The sequence below is a fragment of the Equus asinus genome, chromosome 12 (genome assembly GCF_041296235.1).
Source record: "Equus asinus isolate D_3611 breed Donkey chromosome 12, EquAss-T2T_v2, whole genome shotgun sequence".
NCBI classification, from domain to species: Eukaryota; Metazoa; Chordata; class Mammalia; order Perissodactyla; family Equidae; genus Equus; species Equus asinus.
Window position 1 is genome coordinate 24,927,206 of NC_091801.1, and position 21,402 is coordinate 24,948,607.

Sequence of the window (21,402 nt, forward strand, 5' to 3'; positions counted from 1 at the left end):
AACATTTTTCCACCCAGTCAATTGCTTTCTAAATTATGTGAGTTATTATGTAAAATGGACTTAATCTTTTATCATCCATTTGAGATATTACCATTCATTTGAGACCGCAGGAGTTATTACATATCTAAAGTGACATTTTTATCTTCAATAAATTCTAATTCAGTTCATATATTAACTGGAGAAACACAATTTTAGTGTGCTTAATCAAAACGCTTTACGAATTCTTCATTCCATACCAGTAATAGTATGATGCTTTAACAAAATAATAATTGAAGTGTTCATTGGAATAACCATAAGTAGGCTTTTCTCTTCAGTCCCTTTAAGGGCAACCTGACAAATGGAGCAAGCTTGTTTGGCAATTTATACTCCCCAAAAGTATCATCATAATTCCATGATTTAATTATTTTCTTAACTTCCCATTTGCTTAGGATTTCTCTACAGGTATCATTTGGTAATTTGATGTTAAATAGTTCATAAATAACTTGCAGTCTTGTAACTCATAAACACACCTTTATTGTCACTGCTATGAAAAATATATTTTTGTAACGCAAAATTCATTTGGTTTTACCATGTGGCAAATTTGTGGGTTATTACAACTGTGGTTAGTTACCACCAACTGTTGAAAAGAAGAATATGCACAATGGCATATTCTGAACATTTTGTGAAATAAAATATCATATTTGATTTATTTATATAAGCTGTTATATGCAGTATTGGTGCATACGATTTATTTCCTTCTTATGGTATATTTTTGGTTTAAATTCAGGGTTTTTTGTTTGTTTGTTTGTTTGTTTGTTTACTACATGTCCTTTTGTAATAATATTCCTTTATCCAAGATTTAAAACCTTCTCAATATCATTGACTATGAGTTTAATGAACTTACATTTGCGGTGTATATTTTTAAATCTAATTTTCTATCTCATTTTTCAATATCTTCACCTCCAAGACCATAGGACCACTAAGAGGTTTTTATCTCTGAACAACATGCCCCTTTGATCAAATTTTTAAAGATTTATTTTAAGACAAACTTTTATCCATATTTGTATGCTTATAGTACCCTTAAAATTCTCCGCACACACACACAAAACCAACAGTTTATCTAAATCTCCTCAAAAGTTTGTTATTATTTCTACATTCTTTTCTTGAAAACAGTTGTTCTTTTTTTAAAGGTTGGCACCTGAGCTAACATCTGTTGCCCGTCTTTTTTTTTATTCTTCTTTTTCTTCTCCCCAAAGCCCCTCTAGTACATAGTTGTATATTCCAGTTGTAGGTCCTTCTGGTTGTGCTCTTGAAAACAGTTTTTACTCCATAAATGGAAACTCTATCTAACTCTTCTTCCAGCACCAATAGGAGAGGTGACAACCAGCCAGTCCTTCCATCAGGAGTCCAAATCCTTCAAGAAAGCCTTGAGCCATCTCGCAACCAGAATCAGCGATTACAGTTTTGAACTTTCAAAGAAAAAATTCTTAATTTCTCTCATTTTTTTCTTCTTTCTCATATAAGCCAAATAAGGCTAAGTTTCATGTTAGTACACAAACATAGTACTAGTTTTGTTTTTTTAACACATAAATGGCATACATCCACTTTCAACTCTGAATCTCTTTTCACTATTATATAATTTAGGGATACAAATTAAACTGCAAAAGGAATAAGCTTTAAATAATTTAGTCCTACCTTAAGGCAATTCTTTCTAGAGTTTTCACAGAGGATTTCAAGTTAAACGGCTGGAATATTTACTTTTAAAATACATTTTGAAGGTCCCTGCCCAGGGCCATAAGCCTGATTTTGACAAATACTAGTTCTCAAATAAAGTCATTTCAGTGTTCGTGTCTAACCACTTTCCTTCATATTTTTAATGCTCTCAGGATGTCTGGGCCCAATAATCTTTTAAACTTTAAATATGGATTTTAGCTACTCTTCATTGCGTTAATCACTCATTTGAAGTATTTTAACAAGTAAGGAGATAAACCAGCATGAAGTGGGAGAAGCCAAAATCTTACTACAGAGTTAATAGAAACCTGGATGCAATTTGGGGAAAATCTGTACAGACCCGGATTTGTTAATTATAGGAGAAGTTGGAACACAGAAAAAGAACGTTGGTAAGGAAGAGGAAGGAATTTGCAAACAAAATATGTTTTTTATTTCTTTTAGTAACATTTTATGAAACTAAATGGGCTAAAATGCAATGTTTCAATATAGAAAATACTATGCCCCATCTACCACGTCCAGAAAAGTTATTTCTAAATAGCTTGTAGTATATTTACCTACATGTAGTTAGAATGTAAGCCATCTATTCATTGTGAGTTTGACCAGAATCCCGTCATTAGTCTTCCACCATTGGCACTTTCATTCTTCCATGATCTTGAGAAGGTCTAAAAAGAAACAAATGTTTATAAAACCAATTTCAATCTTATAGAGTACAGTTTTGAGGATTAACGTCCTTTCCTTCCTCACATAACAATACTATCATAAATTCTATTGTCATTTTATAAACTAAAGAGTTTGGAGATGAAATTCATATTTTAATATTGATGAGAAATCATAGTAGAATGTTAACTGAATTATCTCTAAATCTGCATCTGATTTAAAGTGATGGTTTATAAGCTAAATAAATTTTTCTGGGTCAATTACTTCTACGCTCAGTACAACTAAAATTCTAGCCAATGACAAAGTTGAAATTAAGGAATGAGAAAAAGCAAGAAACTGTATGATTAGTTGTCTACTTGGAGATTTCTGAAAGAACAAATTTATGGAGTTAATGTAATGAGCTAGCCTGAGATCTCTTCCAAGAACATAAGTTTGTCTAATTAGGTTTTTGGACAATTTGCCAACCATAAATAAGTTACAGGAAAATTTTCTAGTTTCTATGAGTAATGTATTTTCCTATCACTCCATTTCACAAAATGTGGCCTTTTTTCAATTACTCATTTATTCTTGAATATTTGTAACTGGTGATTACTCTTTTATTGATGAGAGCACCATCCTCTTTTTTCCAAATAAATTGCCTGTTAACTGATACTTTCTGAGGAACTACCTCCTTTAAAGTAGTTCTGCGTTCAGCATATATTTCCCTTTCTGCTTTTCTAGTAGCCGGTAAAATCTAATCAAGTGGTCGCTTTAATGACTCAGTTTCATAAACTCTAAGAACCTGTGTTTGCTTTAACGGTTAACAATTAATCAAAAAATCTGGCAGAAAATGAGTGAATGTTATGTAATGCACCTTATTTAACTCAGCTTACAATCTTCTTGCAGTTTAACTATGCCCTGTATAGTTCCAACATGCTTCCCAAATGGCCGAGTAGCAGTAAACATATGGTGAATTAGAAACCCAAATTTGTCACTTGATTTTGACATTAAGGATATAAAATGTAAGTTATGATGGAAATGAGCATTTGTATGTATTCATGCTGAATAGCAATGGGAGAGATTTGGCTTTTACGGGCCTACTTTTGCTGCATAGGGTCATTTTAGTAGGCACACGTTTGATGAAAGAAAAGCCTTTCAATTTACCTTAATCATAATGGTTAGGTGACATTCAGCTACATGCTACTCAGCAGATCTCTAGGTCCTTTATTTTCAGATGATAAACAAAACCTTTGTGAGGTCATCGTCTCCCCTTTTGACCAAAGGGGCTGATGATGATTAAATATAACGTAGCATCAGTTCTGACCAAATTCTCTATTCCTAGTAGATGAACAGTGGTTTTTTTCTTTTCTTTATGAATTTTTTCTCAGCTTCATTGAAATATAATTGACACATAACATTGTATTAATTTATAACATAATGATTTAATGTAGGTATATAATGTGAAATGATCACCACAATAAATTTAGTTAACATCTATCACCTCACATAGTTGCAAATTTTTTTTCATTGTCATGAGAACTTGTAACTCTCTTAGCAACTTTCAAATATACAATACAGTATTGTTAACTAGTCATCATGTTGCCCATCACATCCCCAGAACTTACTCATTTTATAACAGGAAATTTGTACCTTTTGACCACCTTCACCCTTTCGCCCACCCCTCACCTCCCACCTCTCGCAACTGCCAAGCTGCTCTCTGTTTCTGTGAGTCTGGTTAACTTTGGATTTCACATATAAGTGATGTCATACAGTATTTGTCTTTGTCTGTTTAACATATTTCACTAAGCTTAATGTCCTTAAGATCCATTCATGTTGAAAATGGCAGGATTTCCTTCTTTTTTATGGCTGAATAATATTCCATATAACACTTCCATTTTTAATTTTTTAAGGCACATCCATACTGTTTCCATAGTGGTTGCATCAATTTACATTCTCACCAACAATGCACAACCCTTTTCTCCATAACCCTGTCTGAGGTAATTTTAATTTTAACTTTATGAGGTGGTAAAAATGTGGGAGAATAAATCTTTTTTAAGCAGCACTTAAACCACACCCCAGGCCTTTTTCACCTGCCATACCACACAGCAGACAAGGGTGAAAGAAAGGACAGGGGAGGCTTCCCAGACTGTTTGGTCTAAGGAAGAAGGCAAGAAACACTATCCCACAGCAGGCTCCGGGATGTCCAGATTAGTTTCAGCCGGATCTAAAGAAAACTTGAAAATCTTAATTAATATTTTAAGGTATTGTATTTAGAAATAAACTTAATGTTGGGGTTCTGCAGATTTAATGGATGAATGGCAGTCTAAAGATGGATGACAACAGAGTTACCGTTTGACCATTGGGCATCACCACAGGAGAAAAGGACACTTCCGGGGTAGAATCGCAGACAGCCGCTACATCTTGTTTGGTTTGATGTTCTCTCAGTAACACAGGTAAAGGGCAAATAGTAATTCTCTCTCTCTCTCACTTTTTCCCTCTCATCTGTTTATCTGTTTTCTTTGAATTAGGCTTTTTATGATAAAAATAAGTAGACAATGTGATTATTTATGGAAAGAAAAGCCACAGAAGAGGTTGATTTTCTGGAACCTAAAACCCTGTTTTCTGAGCATCTTCCCTGAAGGCCTCTTTCATATATGGCTCCATTGTCTTCTCAGTGTTAAATGAAGAAGTCAAGGCTGTGCATCAATTTCCCCACTCTCCCATCCCCGGCTCTCCCTCGCTCTCTTGCCATGTTAATAGTTCTGAAATCCTATCAGTTTGCTGGAGGATTGATGTAAGTCTCCAGCAATTAACATAATTACAAGCCTGATTATCTTCTAACTGCATTATGAGTATTTGGTTATTCACTACACAAATTAGAGAAAATTAAAGAGGAGCAAGATCCTGTGGTGTGGGCGTTGAGCTTTCTAAAACAGTTATGAGCATTCAAATGCAAAGCAATAACCAAAGGTTAGGACTGTTTTATATTTCTGTTGGCTAACAGTTGATACATTTCATTCTGGAGAAAGGTACTTTCATTTTCTTGGGGCTTTTCCCTTTCTTTCCTTTTTTTTTTTTTTTTGATTAATGCCACATGAAATTCTCTCTGAATGATTTATAAATTCTCTCCAAAATACTAGAAGCGTAAAATAACCTGCAGCAATTCCACGTTGGTCTGTGTTAGCTCATGTAATAAGATCTGTCATCAAAAATAAATAAATAAGTAAATAAATAAATAACAGGTAAAAGTGCTCCAAGTCAGATAAGGAAGCTGTTACCAAAAACATCAACAATCTGTTAAAAATCATCACCATGATCATCATCTGAAAAGATTCTTGTAATGAAGAAAATAAGGCATTAAACTCCAAAATGTGTGGTCCTTACAGATTGTGCTGCAATACCAGACTCAGAAGATGAAATTTCTCTTTAGATTGAGGGCAGAACTATCTAAGATTGAATAAACTTTGGTGGAAGAACAGTTGACTCTCCCTTTACTATTCCACTGCGTCATAGTCTCTCACTTTAATTCTTGATGCCACCTTTATTCTTGACCCCCTAGGGAGCAGACACCCCTTGTAATATTACAACCAGACCAGACAACACACAACGAAACAAACAAAAGACAACGACACTATAAAAGTCATTAAACAAAGAGGCTATCACGTTGGGGTGACTCTAATGTCTTGGCAGCCTACCGAAGCAAACTGAAACTTCAGCCAGAGTCAATTCCTGTAAATGCCTCAAGGCTGAGAAATGGAAACTTAAGAGCAACCAATCACAAACGGTCAATGAGGTTTGCCCAAATTAGGCAGCCGCTTAAGCTGTAGCCAATCAATTTCCTTGCTTTGCTTCCGTGTCTGCTCTACAAAAGCCTCTCCCCAGCCCCTGTTGGTGGAGCCCCCATAACCACTTCCAGTTTGGTGCTGCCTCATTTTAATCAATGTTTGCTCAAATAAATTCTTCAAAAGTTTAATGAACCTCAGTTTATCTTTTAACAATACAAAACATCCACTTTTCTTGGCTCCTCATTGCACATTTGGGGCCAGCTGGCATTTTCAAAGAGAATTTCACTATGTCTTAAGAGAAATCAAAATGAAAATAAGTAGAGAAAAAAATAGCCAATATAAAAATAGCCAAGTTTCCAAAATCTAGGTACCCAAGTATACAGGAAGCACCATTCCCCAAGCACTATTCAGGGTCTTCTTTGCCTGTGGCTCCTTGCCAACATTTACAAGGTATCTGTTGCATTATTTCCTGTCCCACAAACACATTTTGGATATCTGAGTCTTTTTCAAGGCAGCAATGGCACCCAGGTTTCCCAACTCCTCTTGGGTTCTATCAGGAGAAAAGGTGAGCTATTTCCACGGCCATTTGGCTAGAGTGGGTGATTTAAACAACGGCCTCCATCAGCGCATCCAGGAAAACCCTGTTTGCTATCTTCCTTAGTTCCAACGGGATATGATGTGACCTTATGTGATCAGGGATAGGAACACGAAACATTTGTCCCTAAGTAGCTTTTCCTCAAGAATTTCCAAGGTTTTTCTAATATCCAGCCTAGAAGGCTGGTGGTAGAGGTGTGCTATACAGGATTTTTGGTGATAGCAGGGTCCTTGTCAATAGCTGCAATCTCCTTGCCAAATCACAAGAATGGCCTGAGTGGGAGAAATCAAACATTGGTAATTTTAAATGTGCTTTTGATAAGGTTGTAGCTCCCCAAAAACTTTTTCCTGGCCAAATAAGGCATCTTAAGTGCTGAATAAATTATTCCTCATTTGTAACATAGTAACATCCCTCTACTCTGCACTCATACAACGCTTGGCTCATGCATTCACTTGAGGTGCATCCATTCACTCAGTTAAGATCTATTTAGTGAGCACATCTTATTGTGACACAGTGTCCAAGCCAGATGCAAGCCTGTCTTCCTGGAGCATACAGTCAAGTAAGAGACACTCACAGAGCTGTACATGCAAAGGTAGTAGAAGTACAAGGGGCTATAGGAGCTCATAGGAAGGGACAATATTGGAAAGACTTTAGTTTTAGTAAGAAAGAGCAAGCCAGGCAAAATTGGATGGAGAGTGAGGAACAGTCAATAGAGGAAACACAAGTGTGCCAATAGAAGAAAGAGACAAGAGAACAGCAGGTGTAAGGACCACAAGACAAGTGATGGACAGTGTGGTTAGGAAACAAAATAACTTGCTATGGCTGGCTGGAACATAAAGTGTGAAGGAGGGAGTGTTTTTATAACTTATATAACACTTGGTTCATCAAAGTTGCCTTTGTTTGTTTAATGCCTGCCCTGCGCTGTAAGCTCCACATGTATGCACAGAATCTATCCTGCTCATCATTCAACCCTCTGCACATAGCACCGCTGGTACACACTGTGTGCTCAGTAGATACTGGTATAGTGAGACTGAATGGAGATGAGGTTGGGTACTGACAAGGAATCAGAGTGTGAGGTGAATTACAGCCACGTTAAGGGGTTTGAACGCTATCCTGACCAAAGTGGAAGGTTATCTGAAGGGTTTAAACAGGAGAAGAATATGATCCCATTTGAATTTTGGAAACGCAGGTTATTTATTTATTTAATAAATAGTGATTGAGTTTCTGGCAATGTGATAGTGTCTGGAAATACAATGGTAAACAAAACCAGACATCTCCTCAGCTTTTATATGGCTTAGAGTCCATTGAGAGCATAAATGAGATAAATGCTTTGAATAAAAAAACAGTGCCTTCTCAGATCACGTAGAAAAGGAACCTGAACTGGAACGATGGGTCAAGAGAGTTTTTCCTAAGGAAACGACACTTGAGGTGAGGTGCGCAGTCCAAGAAGGAGTCACGGGCAGTGTCTATGGGAGGAGGGGCGTCTATGGAGAAGAACATCCTAGACTGGGGGAATGTGGCTGAAAGGAATATGGAAGATGTGAGGAATAGAAAGAGAGCTGGCAGGGTGGAAGCACAGACAGCAAGGTGGAATAGATGAGAACACGGGAAAAGGGTAAGTTTGGGCCAGATCACTTATGGCCCTGAAGCCATGTTAAGAGTTCTATGTTTTAATCTCAGTGCAATGAAGCAACATAATCAGAATTTTTGAAAATATCATGTACTGAGTGTGGAAAACAAGATTGAGTTGCAGGAACAAGAATGGCTATGGAGGGGCTAGTCAGAGACTACTAGAGTTTCCAGACACATTGGGATTATATTCTGGTTTAGGATGGTGGCAGTGGAGATAGAGAGATATGGATGAATTCAAGAGACATAGCAGGTGGTCTCTGAAGGACTTGGTGGTAGATTAGACATTGAGAAAATACTGAGGGACTAAGACGTGACAAAGATGACTCTGGGGTTTCTGGCTTGGAGCTTGAAAAAGAGAAGAATGGGAGCTCATGATTCGAACTCCTATATATTGATCTTGGGAAGCTTTGAGAGATAGAGACAGTCAAGTAGAAATACTTAGAAAGTGGTTGAATAGATTGGTCTAGATCATATAGAAAAATTTTCAATTAGAGATAAAAATTTAGGAACGATTTGCCTACAGATCCTGAACTACAGAGAGATCATGATATGATTCCCTTGGGAGAAAGGATAAAGTGAGAACAGAATTAAAGAACTCCAAAATTTAATGGTTCAGTGGAGGAAGACGCACACACAAAAGGGAAAAAAAGAGAGTGCCCAGAAGAAACGGCCAAAGGATTAGAGTGGAGCAGATTTTGAGCATGGACGAGCAGAAGACTAATAGCAGGGAGCCAAGTTAGGCCTCAGTGCGGTAAGCCAAGTGAGAGACAAGGGTGACTTGAACCGAGATAATATCCACGGAAGTGTAGGAAAATGGATGGCTGCCAGAGATTCTTAGTAAGCAGAATGTCAAAACTTGGAGATAGAATGGATGTAGGAGATGAGGGAAAGACAGAAGCTAATAAGATTCAAAATCTGTGGCTTGGGCAACTGGGTAAATTCAGAGATAGAACAGAGGAATAGGGGGAGGATTTTTGGGGGGAGGGAGAGGAGGAAAAAAATCTGAGTTCGCTTTAGAATTTAGCAAAAAAAAAAATGCTGCTTAAAAACTTATCAAAAGTAGTTTCAGTGAGGTCGTAGGATATTACTCTGTATAATACAAAGAGGGTTAACGTTTTAACTAATTTTACAGTTATTTGAATGTATTCTCTTATTGTTCCTACTAGATTTGAAGTCATACAAAGCAGGAAACTGAGGGCAAGATGGCAGATTGGAAAGAGGAAAGAAGATAACATGAGCTAGTCAGTCACACCCAAGGGGAAATAATTAATAATAAGTAAAATGAAATCTAACTAATAACAAAGAGATGCAAGTTAAACCAATGACATGCTTATTTCTAGCAGAAAACTAAAACAAAAGCAAAGCTATTGAAGCTTGTGCACTTATACCCTACATTACAGTTTATATTTCTTCTTTTTTTTTTTAAGTATGCTTTTTTGGTGAGGAAGACTGGCCCTGAGCTAACATCTGTTGCCAATCTTCCCCTTTTTTTTTCCTCCGAAAAGCCCCAGACATAGTTGTATATCCTAGTTGTAGGTCATTCTAGTTCTTCTATGTGGGACCCCACCACAACATGGCCTGATGTGTGGTACCATGTCCACACCCAGGATACGAACCAGCAAACCCTGCTGAAGCACAGCGCCCGAACTTAACCACTCAGCCACAGGACCAGCCCCTACAGTTTATATTTTCAAGTCTACTTTTAGTGCAATAGTACAGAACAAAGATGTTCACAACACCAATATGTATAATATAAATTATAAAATATGAATTAGATGCCTCCTAAATGCCCAGAAGCAGTAAAATGCACAATATCTTCTATAATATAATGCAGTCATTTGAAATAATAATTATAAAATTATTCACAGCTTTAAACCTAGTAACCATCTAAAGTCAAGCAAAATAAAAGCAAGAAAAGAAATGACATTTATCCTATGGTTATGGAAATTATAATGCACACAGCTGAGTCTTTGTTCTACTTTAGGCACTCTGGGTGGGCCTTACTTTCCTGGCTACTAGTAAGGTACAAGAAGAGCCATCAAATCAACAGGCTTCTACAGTTTCTCCAGTACCAGTTGCCAACATTCAGCATTCCAAGTTTCCTCCTAGACAGCCATGCTGACAGAGTAGGAGAGAGAGTGTGGATGTGCAACCCCATGCTTTAGAATCAACAGTGACTCCCATCAAAACCAGTGCAAGAGGCCCTACTGTCCTCAAAAGCTTTCTCCTACCCTTACCTCAAAGCCCATTCTTCACCAGCTCATCCTTCAACTGCGGTACCAACTCTCTTCAAACTTCTCCCCTGACTTTCTCCAAGGCAGAACTCACCAAACACAAGTTACTCCTCCTCATTTTCCCTATTTGCTGCTTTTGTAAGGTAGAGGCTGGTAACAGAGAGCACCAACAAGGGGAAGACCTTCTCTCCAGGGCCGTCAACGTGCGGCATTCAATGTCCAACCTTTCAAGAGGCTTTAACTCTACCTGTCATTTTAACAACTGGGCTCTTAGCTCTCCTCATTCTTGCATCAAAAAAATATAGAAAACCTATCAGGTCTGCCAGGTTCGTTTTTTTGTTCTTTCTGTTTCTGACAAGATTTTACTGACCACGATACCCTTCCGCAAATTTACTAGTCACATATTTTAATTCTAGTATTTAACTTTGATAACTTTTTCTACTTCAATAAATAATTTCTTAAAATGCTACCTCTAATCCAATAGTGATTATTCTTTAGATATGAACAGTCTAAAAGATAAATTTTTTAAAATTATTTTGTGATGATTGTCCAGTAAAAAGAGAGTGCTTTTATTTTAAAATTTTATTTTGTTTTGTGTTATTTGTGCAGAAATATAAATTTTTTAATTAGTATAAAATTTTTTAATAATAATTTCTCTGGTGAGAGTTTAAGACCTTCTCTGTTGACTACCCAGAGTTGTGAGGAAAAGATGAAAAAATATACGTGTAAATGCTCTGAAAACAGCAAGCCATGTCACAAATGAAGCAGTTATTATTTTAAAATGTCTACATTTGTTAGAACACTTGGTGTGGTACCTTGAACAATCTAGATTCTAAATTATTGTTTATGGAACAAGCTAATTCTTTAATTAATAATTGGATTAATGCAGTCAAACAGTCCTATAGTTTCATATACCATTCTATGCATTTATTATAAAATGAAACTTGTAATTTCTGGGAAAATAAAAGTAACAAATTTTTCCACTTAGCGGAAATGATTAAGCTATGATACGAAAGATGGAAAGCAAAAGAGACTTCATTTATTAATTTTCCAGGGGAAGTGGTTTTATTTTATAATGCTTAGTGGAAGATTTACCATGAGGTTACCATTGAGCCTAACTTTTTTTTTAATAGACTATTTTTTAGAGCAGTTTCAGATTCACAACAAAATTGAGCAGGAGATATAAAGATTTCCCATTTACTCCCGCCACCACACACACAACCTCCCCCACTTGCAACATCCCATGGCAGAGTGGTACATTGGTTACAATTGATGAGCTTGCATTGACACATCATCACCCAAAGCCTACTGTTTACATTAGGGTTCACTCTTGGTGCTACACATTCTACGGGTTTTGACAAATGTATAATGGCACGTATCCACCATTGTATTACCATATAGAGCAGTTTCACTGCCCTGAAACTCCTCTGTGCTCTGGTAGTCATCTCTGCTTCCTCCCAACCCCTGGCAGCCACTCCCATTTAGCCAAACTTTTATAATAGTACCACAAGATCTACAAAATGTTTTAAAATGCCTTTTTATACTTGCTCTGTGGCTACAGAAACTTCTTTGTGGCAGCCTCTCTCCCACCATCACCAGCCCCTCCGCCTCCTCCTTTTGTTTTTGCAATATCTGTTGTAGAACATTATTTTCTGAAATAAAAACCTATGAGCACTAGTGCAGGAAAGTTCAGTAAAAATTAAAATTTAATTAACAGTGATGTGATCATTCAATGGAAAAATATGTGTTGAAGGCCTACTGAGAGACAAGCTCAAGGGGTAGAGCAAAGAACAAAACAGATACCAGCCAATGCTCTTGAATTACTCATGTTCTAGCAATAATATCTGATACACCAAGTTTCCGGATGTGGAGTGGGTTGGTACCTATTTCCACCTCTTGATCCTGATTCTTGTGCCTACCTCAAACAACAAGATGGGGTGAGAAATATAAGATGCTTAGTCTAAAAACTTTACCTCACAATCATCTCTGTATGATGTGTTTCATTCATCCTAGAGAATGGAAATAATTATTGCTACTGCTTTGGTTAAGAAAGGTCACAATGAGCACCAGTGTCCTAAAGAGGTTAGGGCTAATGTAATTTTTTTTCTTTAAATTATTTATCTATAGATTCTGAGTAGAAATTTCTAAGGTAGGGGACTATAAAAGCAGAGCTAGCCAAGTTTTCTCTTTATTGCTGTCTCCATAGCTGTTGTAATAAAAATAACCATTATCACATACGGAGTATAGGCTAAATGCTTGATATGTATATATATATATACTGTCACATCCTTATAAAATAAGTATTATTGCCTACATTTTAACCCCCCTAAAAAACCACACTCAAAGCATTTTTATTTAGTAATAATATTGGCCAAAAATGTGATAAATTCTGAAAGATATAAAAAAAAATATGGGACACTGGTATTTTCAAATCTGACAATGATCAAGACATCAGCAGTAGATACCACAAATACAAATTAGAAGTAGATTTACTGGTCTCTCTCTTTCTTCTTTATTCCATTCTCTTAGCAAAGAAATATCAAATGCCCGCCGTGTGCCAAGTCCAATGCTAATTGTAGGAGCTGTCATGCTTAATAAGACATAATTCCTGCCTTCAAAGAGTCCTGTCTAGCACTCAAAGGCAACAAGTAAATAGGCAATTAAAATGATGTTTACTAATCATTGTGCTTAGGGGTATTTACAGGGTAGTCAGAGAGCTGAAATGAATACTAAATAGATATTTTCTGTATACTCCCCTCAAATCTCCAAACAAATTGTTAAATTCCCCTATGTCCCTCCAAATATGATGTTGAAAGTCATTATGAAAATCTCTGATATCTATTTTTAATTCATCTACTACTGCTGGCTGAATCTAAAGCAAACAGAGGTTACCAAAATCATTAATTTAGTACTTATGAGAGTAAATTTAAATCTTAACATGAGAGCAGATGTCGAGAAGAACATGGGGAAAATAAAAATTAGGGTGAAGAGTGAAGTAGAACATAAGACTTCTTAATTAACACGTATAGATTCTTTGTGGCCACATTGATCATTTTCAAGAAAATACCTGCCAAACACCCAAGGCTGAAAAAAATCGTTTGTCTGTAAGTTGTTATATCAGGTAAAAATTGATGTTCCATGCAAAAAGTGGTTAGTTCTGCTGTAACTAAAACAATCACAAAAATACTTTTTCCTGGAGGCAACCCTAATGCGTCAGTATGCAGCATAAGGCTTTTGTTAATGCTTACTGCTCCATCATGCAGAAAATAAAAAAGACATGTACTCAAGGATTGAGATTAATAAAAATAATTATTTGTATTGCTTAATCAAGACATTCATAAGTGAAACTAGCTTTTTCTTTTCTTTTGCAAGGGCATGGTGGTAAAGAATACGATAATTTCTAGTGCAAGGTGGTGCCACTGCCTTGATTCAGGCTAAAGTTGGAGCAGTTTTAACCACATTGCTTCTGCGCCCACCATTGCTCTAGGACCATCAGTGCAACTGTGAACAAAGTGCAAAAGGCAGATGATGTCTCGAGCTTCCCAGGATTTGCAGGCTTCACTTTGAGAAACGCTGCCTTACAGCATCCCGCCCCATTCCTTTCCTACTCAATCTTATTCCCCCACATTCTCCACTATGTTCTAATTTCTCTTTATTCTTTAGTTTTTGGACGATAAAATGCAGTAAGCTTTCCTCCCATGTGCTCCTACAGCATATACAATGTGAAAGATATCCAAAAGAAGTATGAGATGCTACTATTTTCAAATCTAACAATGATCAAGATAGCAGCAGCAGATACCAAAACACAAATTAGAAGTAAATTTAATAGTTTCTCTCTCACTTACTTCTTCATTCCATTTTTTCAGCAAAGAACTGTTTGAAACTATGAACCTAGCCCAGTGCTAATTTAGGAGATGTCATAGGTAGTTGGACCTCATCAAACAAACCAATAAACTTTACTCTACGAAGGACACTGTAAAGATGGTGAAAAGACTAGTTAAAGACCGGGAGAAAATATTTGCAAAGCACATACCCAACAAAGGACTAGAATCTAGAATATATAAAGAACTTTCAAAATTCAACAGGTTTTTTTTTAGAAAAAAAGAATACAAATCAAAATGAGACATTTCACCGAAGAGAATAAGAACAGCTGGCAAATAAGTACACGAAAAGATGTTTAACTTCATTAGCTTTAGGAAAATGCAAATTAAAACTACAATGAGATATCGCTACACATTTATCAGAACGGCTAAAATAAAATGCAGTGACAACACAAATGATAGCGAGGATGCAAAGAAATGGAATCATTCTTACATTACTGTTGAGAATGCAAAATGGTACAAATGATTCTGGAAAAAATTTGACGGTTTCTTATAAATCTAAACATGAAACTACCCTATAACTCCACATTTTCACTCTTGGGCATTTATCCCAGAAAAATGAAAAATGGAGTTCACACAAAAACCTATACACAAATGTTTGTAGAAGCTTTATTTATAATAGCCCAAACTGGAAATAACCCAAATGTTTTTCAATGGGTGAACTGTTAAGCAAACTTTAGTACATTTATATCATGGAATATTACTGAGAAATAAAAAGAAATGAACTACTGATATATACAGGAACTTGGATGAATCTCCAGGGAATTATGCTGAGTGAAAAAAGTCCATCCCAAAAGGTCACATACTATATGATCCCAGTGATACAATATTCTTGAAATAAAATTTCAAAAATGAACATATTAATGGTTGCCAATGTAAGAGAACAAGGAGGTTGGTATGGTTATAAAACAACAACAAGAGGATCCTTGTGGTGAAGGAACTATTCTACATCATTACTGTGGTGGTGGACACATGAAACTACATATGTGATATAACTGTGTAGAATCAAACACACACACACACACACACATACAAGCAAAACAAGTGAAATGTGAACAAGATAGTTGGATTGCAACATGTCAATTTTCTGGTTGTGACATTGTACTCTAGTGTTGCAAGACGTTACCATTAGGGGAAACTGGGTAAGTGACACATGTGAGCTTTCTCCTTATTATTTCTTACAATAGTATGTGAATCTAAAGCTTTCTAAAAATAACAAGTTTAGTTAAAAGAAAACACATTATGCAAAGTTTCAGATTTACAAAATCAAGACCCAAAATTAGTTGTGTTTCTGTAATCTAACAATGAACAATCTGAAAAGGAAATTAGGAAAACAATTACATTTACAACAGCATCAAAAAGAATAAAATACTTAGGAATTAACAAGGAGGTGAAAGTTTGGTACTCTGAAGACTATAAAACACTGTTGAAAGAAAGTAAAGAAGACATAAATAAATGGAAATACATTTCACATTCATGGATTGGCAGACAATACCACGATGTCAATACCACCCTACATGATCCAGAAATTCAGTGTAATTCCTATCAAATTCCCAATACTGGTTTTTGCATAAATAGAAAAATCCATTCTAAAATTCATATGGAATCTCAAAAGATATCAACTAATCAAAACAATCTTAGAAACAGAGGACAAAGTTGGAGGACTCATACTTTCTGATTTCAAAACTTACTACAAGGCTACAGAATCAACAGTGTGGTACTGCCATAAAGACAGATAGCCAAATTAAATAGAATAGAAAGCCCAGAAATAAACCTTCACATATATGGTCAAATGATTTTGGAAAAGGGTGCCTAAACAATTTAAAGGGGACAAAACAGTCTTTTCAACAAATGGTGCTGGGAAAATTGGATATCCACATGCAAAAGAATGAAGTTAGACCCTTACCTTACACCATATAAAAAAATCAACACCTAAATACCCAAATGTAAGAGCTAAAATTATTAAAATCTTAGAAGAAAACATAGAAGAAAAGCTTCATGATATTGGACTTGGCAATGATTTCTTGGATATAGTATCAAAAGCACAGGCAACAAAAGAAAAACTAGAATAAATTTGGACTTCATCAAAATTAAAAACTTTTTTGCATCAAAGGACACTCTCAACAGAGTGAAAAGACAGCACACAGAATGGGAGAAAATAATTGCAAATCTTATATCTGATAAAGGATTAATGTCCAGAATATATAAAGAATTCCTACAGTTCAACAACAGCCACAAAAACAAATGATCCAATTTAAAAATTGGCAAAGAACTTAAATAGGCATCTCTCCAAAGAAGGTATACAGATGGCCAAGAAGTACATGAAAAGCTGCTCAACATCACTCATCTTTAGGAAAACGCAAATCAAAACCACAATGAAATACCACTTTACACTTGTTAGGAGGCTACTACTGAAAAACAACAACACACACGCACAGAAAACAAAAGTTAGAGAGAATGAGAGGTTCCTCAAAAAATTAAAAATAGACCTACCATAGGATCCAGTAATTCCACTCTGAGTATGTATCCAAAGGAAATGGAAACAAGATCTCAAAGAGCTATCTGCTCTGCCATGTTCATTGTGGCATTATTCACAATAAGGAAGAAGTGCAAACAAACTCAGTGCCCATCAACAGATGAATGGATAAAGAGGATGTGGTTTATATATACAACAGAATATTATTCAGTCTTAAAAAAGAAGGAAATCCTGCTATTTGCAACAACACGGATGGACCTTGAGGGCATTATGCTAAGTGATACAAGTCAGACAGAGGAAGACAAATACTGTATAATTTCTCTTATTGGTGGAATCTAAAAAAGCCAAACTCATAGAAATAGAGAGTAGAGTGGCGGTTACCAGGGGGTGGGGGATGGGGGAAACGGGGAGAGGTTGTCAAAGGGTTCAAACTTCTAGTTAGAAGATGAATAAATTCTGAGGTCTAATATACAGCATAGTGATTATAGTTAATATACTGTATTACATACTTGAAAGTTGCTAAGAGAGTAGGTCTTAAAAGCCACAACCATAAAGAAAAGAAATAATAAGGATGTGATGTGTTGGAGGTGTTAGCTAATGCCATGGTGGAAATGATATCGCAATATATAAGTGTATCAAATTAACACATCGTACACTTTAAACTGCACAATGTTACATGTCAATTTTTTTCCCACCAGTAGTCTTCTCTTGATCAGAAATAAAATCAAAGACAGAAGAGAAATAGTTGATCAAAAGAGAGGCAAATAAAGAGATAAATTTCTAATTGTGAATACAACTGTCTAAGGAAAAAAATTTAAAGGCGGGATGCAGAAGGAATTTAGGATGAAAAGATAAATTAAATTCAGTTCCTTGAAGATAAAGGCAGAAAAGAAAGCAAAATGAAGACAGTTCTGTATTATTAACAGACATTGTAAGAAGCAAGAAACAGTCTTAAAGAAAAAACATCAGAATTTTTAAATGGCTTTATAGCTCCCTTAGATGCTGAGTCTGGAGACTAATACCTAACATGGTAAGGATAATGGTTTGTTGCCGGCATCACATTCCTTATCTTCAAAGGGAAAGCTCTGGATTAGATTAGGGGTATCAAATACAATGCTCTCGAGCTGGCCTCCCTCTCTAGCACCCATGGCAAGCACTGATAACAGATCAAGGGATTTCCTTGCTAAAACCAGATGGAGCCCTATGACCCTTCTCTACACAGCCAGGAGGCCACTATCCGTCAACACCTTTATTGTTCAAGATGGAACCAATGTGCTCTTCTCACTTTTGATGTTAACTAACATGCTTTCCAGTAGAGTTCTATATTTATATAACTAATAGGAGCATTCTATGAATACAATTTGGAAATTTCTTACATTTTTTTTCAAGAGAAATATAAATACTAGTAAAATCAACTTAAAATTGCAACACAGACAAAGATAAATTCTCAGTTAAATCTTACAGTCAGCATTATCAGTTCAAATTAATTGAAATTCTACCTTCACTATTTGTAAGCTGGTCATGTTATTTGCAATACAGATTATGGAATGATTTATTTCTACGTTATTTTACTTACATCAGGGTAAAACATTTTTCAGCAGTGGACCATTATCAATATCTACAACTGGCTAGGATATTCAAATGTATTGGATAATACATATTATACAAACAGTTTATTACTCTTAAAATGTAATCATAAACCATGACAAACCATAGTCCCTTGAGTAAACTCTGAGGAACTTCTCACGCATTCAAGTAACTAAGAACATACCTCGACGTTAGTGACCAGATGGTTTTGTTGAGTCATTTTCCTGTTTTCCATAAAGCTGAATTTCTACATTCCTAAAAATCTTCTCTATTTCTATTTCTAAATTAGAACATTGCCCATTGCCTTGGTGCTTGATCTTGAAAATGTACTAAAAATGATGGTACTACGCCTTCCTGATGCAGGAAATTTCCATCAGGAAGAAGCAACTGAAAAAAATCGCCTTGTTGAAGAATCCTTTGGTAAGTTTCTTTGTAATCAAAGATGGAAATACATGATTCATGTTAGAGCTAAAGATGTTTTCATTTTTTTCTCTTTCTCAAGGCATCATCACAATCAGAAATTTATAAATTATCTATATATATCTTACTACACTCAATCTGTACAAAGTAGATGAGAGAATCACTCCTCCTTAACACTTACTATAAAACATATACAAAGTTACCACAGCTGAACCAGCATTTATCAGATGTCTACAGTATTCATCTGTTTTTTTTTTTCTACCTTTTGACCCCATTGACCCGTTTCTCCCACACTCCCACCACCCCCACCTCTGACAACCACCAATATGTTATCTATATCTATGAGCTTGGGGTTTTTTCTCTTTTCTTTTCAAAAAGTATTTGTCTTTCTCTGTCTGACTTATTTCACTCAGTATAATGTCCTAAAGATCCATCCATGTTGGCTCAAATGACAAGATTACATTCTTTTTTATAGCTCAATAATATTCCCTCATATATATATACCACAATTTCTTTATCCATTCATTCATTGATAGACACTTAGGTAGTTTCCATATCTTGGCTATTGTAAATAATACAGCAATGAACATAGGGTGCATATATCTTTTCAAGCTAGTGCTTTCATTTTATTTGATAAATACCCATAAGTGAAATTGCTGGATCATACGGTAGTTCCATTTTTACTTTTTTGAGGAATCTTTATACTGTTTTCCATAGTGGCTGCACCAATTTACATTCCCACCAACAGTACATAAGAGTTTCCTTTGCTCCACATTTTCGCCAAGACTTGTTATTTCTTGTCTTTTTTATAATAGACATTATAACAGATGTGAGATGATATCTTATTGTGGTTGCGATTTGCATTTTCCTGGTGATGAATGATGTTGGGCATCTTTTCATGTACCTGTTGATCATCTGTATGTCTTTGGAAAAACGTCTATTCAGATCTTCTGTCCATTTTTTAATTGGATTGTTCGTGTTTTTGCTATTGAGTTGTAGGAGTTCTTTATATATTTTGGATATTAATCCCTTATCAGACACATGGTTTGCAAATATTTTCTCCAATTTAGTAGGCTGCCTTTTCGTTTTGTTGGTTTCCTTTGCTATTCAGAAACTTTTTAGCATGTTGTAGTCACATGTTTATTTTTGCTTTTGTTTCTTTTGTTTTTGGTGTCAGATTCAAAAAATCATCACCAAGACCTATGTCAAGGAGCTTATCACCTATGTTTTCTCCTAGGAGTTTTACAGTTTCAGCTATTACATCCAAGTCTACAATCCATTTTGAGTTGAGTTTTGTGTATGGTGCAAGATAGTGGTCCAATTTCATTCTTTAGCATTTGGCTGTCCAATTTTCCCAAAACCATTTATTGAAGAGACTGTCCTTTCTCCTTTGCATATTCTTGGCTCTTTTCTCATAAATTAATTAATTATGTATGCATGGGTTTATTTCTGGGCTCTCTATTCTGTTATATTGATCTATGTGTCTGTTTATATGCCAATACACACTGTTTTAATTACTATAGTTTGAAATCCGGGAGCATGATGCCTCCAGCTTTGGCTTTCTTTCTTAAGATTGCTTTGGCTATTTGGGGTTTTTGTGGTTCCATACAAATTTTAGGATTATTTGTTCTATGTCTTTGCAAACAGTATTGAAATTTTGATAGGGATTGCATTTCTGTAGATTGCTTTGGGTAGTATGGACATTTTAACAATATTGATTCTTTAGATCCATGAGCACAGACTATCTTTCCATTTATTTGTGTCTTCCTCAATTTCTCTCATGAATGTCTTATAGTTTTCAGTGTATAGGTCTTTTACATTCTTGGTTAAATTTATTCCTTTATTCAAAAAGAATAATGGCATTTTATTCTTTTTGATGCAATTGTAAACGGGATTGTTTTCTTTATGTCTCTTCCTGATAGTTTATTATTATATAGAAATAACAGATTTTTGTATGTTGATTTTGTATTTTGCAATTTTACTAAATTTGTTTATTAGTTCTAACAGTTTTTTGGTGGAGTATTTAGGGTTTTCATTATATAATATAATGTCATCTGCAAATAGTGACAGTTTTACTTCTTCCTCTCCAATTTAGATGCTTTTTATTTCTTTTTCTTGCCTAATTGCTCTGGCTAAGACTTCCAATACTATATTTAATAAAAGTGGCAAAAGTGAGCATCCTTGTCTTGTTCCTGACGTTAGAGGAAAAGATTTCAACTTTTTACCATTGAGTATGATGTCACCTGCAGGCTTGTCATATATGGCCTTTATCATGTTGAGGTATGTTCCCTCTATGCCCACCTTGTCACAGGTCTTATCACAAATGGATGCTGAATTTTGTCAAATGCTTTTTCTGTATCTATTGAGATATGCTTTTTAGTCTTCATTTTGTTAATATGGTGTATCACGTTGACTGATTTGTGAATGTTGAACCATCCTTGTGTAC

At 35.5% G+C, this 21,402-nt stretch overlaps 1 long non-coding RNA gene across 1 annotated transcript in view; it reads right to left on the reverse strand.

The window, feature by feature from the left end:
- The window catches only part of LOC139039896 (uncharacterized), a 127,736-nt gene that overhangs the window by 44,279 nt on the left and 62,055 nt on the right, over positions 1-21,402 (reverse strand). Inside the window, exon 2 of the long non-coding RNA XR_011493195.1 lies at positions 2,269-2,372. This is a non-coding gene — a long non-coding RNA (uncharacterized lncRNA). The remainder of the gene's footprint in view (positions 1-2,268; positions 2,373-21,402) is intronic.